Here is a 6001-nt window from a genome sequence, read left to right as displayed (position 1 = left end):
TGGGACTCAAAAGCGCTAAAGTCCAAAAAGTCAATCCGGAACCCCACGGGTACAATATGATCCGGATGCCGCTAGAAGGTCCAATATATTTAGGACACATGTCCCGAGGGTATTGGTGTCAATCGGACAGTCGGATTAATTACGATCGTGTAATCGCATAATTTCTAAACCCTAGACCTAGGGTTCGCGTTTTCGGAGTATCCGGGACTCCGATTCACAATCCGTCGAATCCTACACGATCCTGAAATCATGTCGACCGACATATCCAAAATTCAGTGTGATCCAACGATTTGACGACACTGCACCCAAGGATCGCGTGATATGAAAAATCCGTTCGGGGCTCAAACGAACTCCGAATTGAGATCCGCTAAATCCTACGCGCTCGTGACGACACGAGGGTCACAAAACTGTACAAAATTACTTCACCACCCTCGCCCACGCACCCCAGCACGCGCGGGCAGATTTGGGTGTCTTAAGCGATTTCGGGTGGTCGAAAAATCGCGGAACCAGGACTCCAAACTCCTATCCTAGGTAAAACACCCCATTTGGACTCACTTTTATTCTTGGACCTACCCCAAAAACTGACTGGAAGTGGCCGAACACGCAGGCCCAAAATTGGCCGAATTCCCAATTCGAAAACTGAGCTAGCTAAGGTGAAAATCAACGCAAACCTACCCAACCATCAGCTAGAGCACGGAAAATAGGTAGAAATCCATACCTTACTCGACAAATTTGGAAGAGAATTGAAGGAGAACGAGCGGTTGGAAGTTTTGACAAAACCGACTCGTTTTTCACCGTTTCCGGCGGCTGGCAGTGGGCTGGGCTGGGTGTGGTGGCGGCTCGACGCCGGTCGTTTTGGCTCTGGTCTTGCTGCTTGGAATGGCCGGTGGTGGCGGCTCTAACAAGTGGAGGGCGACGGGAGGGAGAGAAAGAAAACAGAGATGGAGGAGGAAGGTGCGGGGAGAGAGAAAGAGAGAGAGAGAGAGAGCTGAGGTTTTTATAAAAATTTTGATTTCCCAATTTACTGTTTTGCCCCTTGTGATATTTTAATCGTATTTTCTTCGTTAAAACTCCGATTCGAGTTCACTTCGTGTCTATGAACTCGTGTCATCGTGCTCTACGCAACGGTGTATGTGAAATTATCATATTCCTTTTTGGTCAAAAGTCAACGTTGAGTTCATAAGTGAGTCAAAGGGCAAAATTGTCTTTCCGCATAATAAATTACTAATTACATGTGAATTTTAGGTTTGGGTCATTACAACCTACCCCCCTTATACAAATTTCGTCCTCGAAATTTACGCACCTGTCACTCGAAGAGGTGAAGGTACTGTTCCCGCATTTGGTCTTTGGGTTCCCATGTAGCCTCTTCTACAGTATGACTCCTCCATAAGACTTTCACAAGTGGAATCTCTCTCGATCGCAACACTTGCGTCTTCCAATCCAAAATCTGAACTGGTTGCTCCACATAAGTGAAATCAGCCTCCAATTCTACTGGTTGCTCCTCTAATACATGGGAAGGGTCGGACATATACTTTCGGAGCATGGAGATATGGAAAACATCATGCAATCGAGCTAGATCTGAAGGCAAGGCAAGCCTGTACGCTACTGGACCCACACGCTCTATAATCTCATAGGGTCCAATGTAGCGAGGACTTAGTTTCCCCCGCTTCCCAAATCTCACTACACCTTTCCAAGGTGATAATTTCAAAAACACCCAGTCTCCAACTTCAAACTGAAGATCTTTTCTTCTATTGTCCGCATAGCTCTTTTGTCGGTCTTGGGCTGTCTTGAGTCGTTCTCTAATGATTTGCACCTGTTTCTTGGTCAGTTCAACATCCTCAGATACGACCAATCTGTGTTCACCCACTTCATCCCAATAGAATGGAGTTCTACACTGTCTCCCATACAAAGCATCAAATGGAGACATTCCGATACTTACTTGATAACTATTATATGTAAACTCCATAAGTGGTAACTTCTCGTCCCAATCACCCCGAAACTGAAGTGCACAAGCTCTTAACATATCTTCTAGTGTCTGAATGGTCCTCTCAGACTGACCATCTGTCTGGGGGTGAAATGCAGTGCAATTGGGTTCCAAAAGCTTCATTTAACTTTGTCCAAAACCGAGATGTAAATCGTGGGTCTCGATCTGAAACAATGGATACTGGTATTCCATGAAGTCTCACGATCTCATCTATAAAAATCTTCGCTAGTTTATTCAAACTATAATTTGCTCTCACCGGCAGAAAATGAGCAAACTTGGTGAGTCGATCCACGATGACCCATACTCCATCATGCTTACTTTGTGTTCGGGGCAGCTTGAACACAAAATCCATCGTAATCCGCTCCCACTTCCATTCAGGAATTGGAAGTGGTTGCAATAGCCCTGATGGTTTCTGTCGCTCAGCTTTCACTTGCTGACAAATTAAGCATCTTCTGACATGCTCTGCTATTTCTTTCTTCATAAAAGGCCACCAGCAGTGCTCTCGCAGAGTATGGTACATTTTTGTGCTTCCAGAGTGCATTGCAAACACTGATTCATGGGCCTCCTCAAGAATCTCCCTTTTTAAAGCTTCATCATTAGGGACATATAACCTGTTACCTACCATTAACGCTTCATCGTTTCTTACAAAACAATCAGTTCTGTCGCCATTTGCAACCTCCACTCGCAGTGTGCAAATCAAAGTATCCTGAGATTGAGCTGCGAGTATTCGTTCTACTAGCACTGGTCTCACATGGAGAGTAGCTAACAGTGCTCCCTGATTATCCACATCTAGCCCAACTCTGAGCTTCCTCATTTCCACCATCAATGGTAAATATCTCCCTCGAAGATAAGCTATAGATCCTGAAGATTTTCTATTGAGTGCATCAGCAACAACATTAGCTCTTCCTGGGTGATGCTCGATGGTACAGTCATAATCTTTTATCAGCTCTAACCATCTTCTTTGCCTCAAATTTAATTCCTTCTGGGTGAATAAATACTTTAAGCTTTTGTGATCTGTAAAGATTTGGCATGTTTCCCCATAAAGATAATGCCGCCAAATCTTTAAGGCAAACACTACTGCAGCAAGTTCCAAATCATGAACGGGATAATTCAGCTCATGCTTCTTCAGTTGTCTAGAAGCATAGGCGATCCCCTACCATGCTGCATCAGTACACACCCAAGTCCGTGTTGAGACGCATCACTGTAGATCACAAAGTTCCCACTATCATCCGGAAGTGCTAAAACCGGAGCAGTGGTCAGCCTAGTCTTGAGTTCACTGAAACTCTCTTCACACTTATCTGACCACACAAACTTAACTCCTTTCCGTGTCAAATAGGTGAGAGGTGCCGCTATGGTGGAGAACCCTTCCACGAATCGACGGTAATACCCAGCCAACCCCAGAAAACTTCGAATCTCAGTAACACTGGTTGGTCGTAGCCAATTTACTACTGCTTCAATCTTTTGAGGATCAACATAAATGCCCTCTGCCGAGATCACGTGTCCCAAGAAGCTCACTCTGTCTAACCAAAATTGACACTTGCTGAATTTGGCATACAGTTGTCTTCTTCTCAGAGTCCTCAACACAAGATTTAAATGCTTCATATGTGCCTTCTGACTCTTTGAATACACTAGAATGTCATCTATGAACACAATCACAAAGCGATCCAAGTAACGTCGAAACACTCTGTTCATGAGGTCCATAAATGCAGCTGGCGCATTCGTTAATCCAAATGGCATCACCAGGAACTCATAGTGCCCATACCTCGTTCGAAACACAGTTTTAGGCACATCCTCTTCTCTAACCCGTAACTGATGATATCCAGACCTCAGGTCAATCTTAGAAAAGACCTTGGCACCCTTCAACTGATCAAACAAGTCATCAATGCGAGGCAAGGGATATCTATTCCGCACTGTGATCTTGTTCAGCTGTCTGTAGTCAACGCATAACCTCATGGTGCCATCCTTTTTCTTAACAAATAAAACTGGAGCACCCCATAGAGAAAAACTGGGGCGGATGAAACCCTTATCTACCAGCTCCTGCAACTGAGTCTTTAATTCCCTCAACTCTGCTGGTGCCATTCTATATGGTGCTTGAGAAATAGGATTTGTTCCTGGAGCGAGCTCAATAACAAACTCAATCTCCCGCTAAGAAGGTACTCCAGGAAGATCCTCAGGAAATACATCTGGAAAGTCCTGTACGACTGGAATATCCTCCAATCGCAGCCCATTATCTCTGGTATCAATGACATGTGCTATGTATCCTGAACACCCTTTTCTCAGCAACCGTTTTGCCGTCATAGCTGAAATGAGGCAAGATGGAAGCACTCGGCGTTCGCCATAAAAAGTTACTTCAGGTCGTCCGGGACTACGAAATACAACTTCTTTCCTGAAGCAATCTACTGAGGCACGATGTCTGGCTAACCAATCCATCCCTAAGATGACATCCAAGTCAACCATGCCCAAGGGAATTAAATCCGCCTCCAAAAACACATTTCCTACCAGCACTGTACTATCGCGATACACGGTACCTACCCTAAAAATCTCTCCTGTAGGTATTGAGATCGACAATTCAGTCTGCAGAGCCGAAAGTCTAACGTTGGCATTATGGGCAAAACTAGGTGTGACAAACGAGTGCGTAGCTCCAGGGTCAATCAAAACTCTAGCAGGAATGCCAAAGACCGGTAAAATACCTGTAATTACGTCAGGCGATGCATGTGCTTCCTGCTGGGACATGTTATATACTCTGCCTGTGGCTCTGGAACGTCCACCACGTCCCCTCTGCTGACTACTACCCCGACTGGCCACACTGGTCTGGGCACCACCACTGGACGAAGCCTCCACAAATGGTGGTATCTCCTGTGATCGACCCTGCATAACTGTCCATGGAATTGGCGCATTTGTGGTCTCTCTAGTCTGCAGGAACAACGGGAAATCCTTCCGAAAATGTCCAGGTTGTCCACAGTAATAACATCCAGTAGTACCCTGCTGGCAAGGCCCAGAATGGTACCTACCACACCTGGCGCATTGGGGGCGACTCCTCCTGCCAGATCCTGACAGCAACTGTCTTCTAGCACCTCTTGCTGTACTACCCCCTGAGTGGTTTCCAGAACTGCTACTTTGGTTGGAACTTCCGCTGGAGCTGAATCCAGGTCGGTAACCTCCATAGCTGCGACCACTGGATGATCCCGAACTATAACTGCCTCTCTTAGATGATCCTTGACTAGGACCACCTATTTCAAACTGCTGCCTACGGAGTTCACCCCGTGGTCTGGCCATCATCTGGCTGCTTTCAATCAGCGAGGCAGACATCACCACATCACCAAAATTGGTCAACCGCTGACTGATCACAATATCTCGGATGGAGGCTTTTAACCCCATAGTGAACAGCTGACACTTCTTACTTTCATCCTCCACCAGTGGGAGACAATATTTAGACAGATCATGAAACCTCTTCTCATACTCAATACAGTCATCATCCCCTGTTCCAGTTGCAAAAACTCTTGCATCTTCAAATTCTGGTACGCTTGTGGGTAATACTGACTGTCAAATGCAGCTCTGAAGACTTGCCATGTAATAGCTAAAGCATCCCTGTATCGCCTCTTGACTGAATCCCACCAATGTCTGGCATTTTTGATCAAGAAGAAGGTGGCCAAAGTAACCCTACTGTTTTGTGGAACAGTCATGACCTCCATAATCCGCTCCATCTTTTCAATCCACTCCTCAGCTACTGCTGGGGTACCATCACCATCAAAGTCAGTGGCCCCTATCCTCTTTGCTTGATCAGCGTATCCCAGGGAGGGATCTCTGGGCTGCCCAGTCCTGGCTAAAGCCTGCGTCAGCAACTCCAAGGTCTGCTGAAAGTGGGGATCTCCCTGCATAGGAGGCATAGCAGGTACGGCTTCTGACGAACCTCCAACAACAGATTGCTCTACCGGTTCAGGTACCGGTGCAGGAACAGGAACGTCCTCCTGCCCAAGCTGGGGATCTTGTCCCCTCTGTCGGGACGACTGTCTCGTC

This window comes from Prunus persica, chromosome G2 (genome assembly GCF_000346465.2).
Source record: "Prunus persica cultivar Lovell chromosome G2, Prunus_persica_NCBIv2, whole genome shotgun sequence".
Classification (NCBI taxonomy): domain Eukaryota; kingdom Viridiplantae; phylum Streptophyta; class Magnoliopsida; order Rosales; family Rosaceae; genus Prunus; species Prunus persica.
This window is presented reverse-complemented; position numbering follows the sequence as displayed.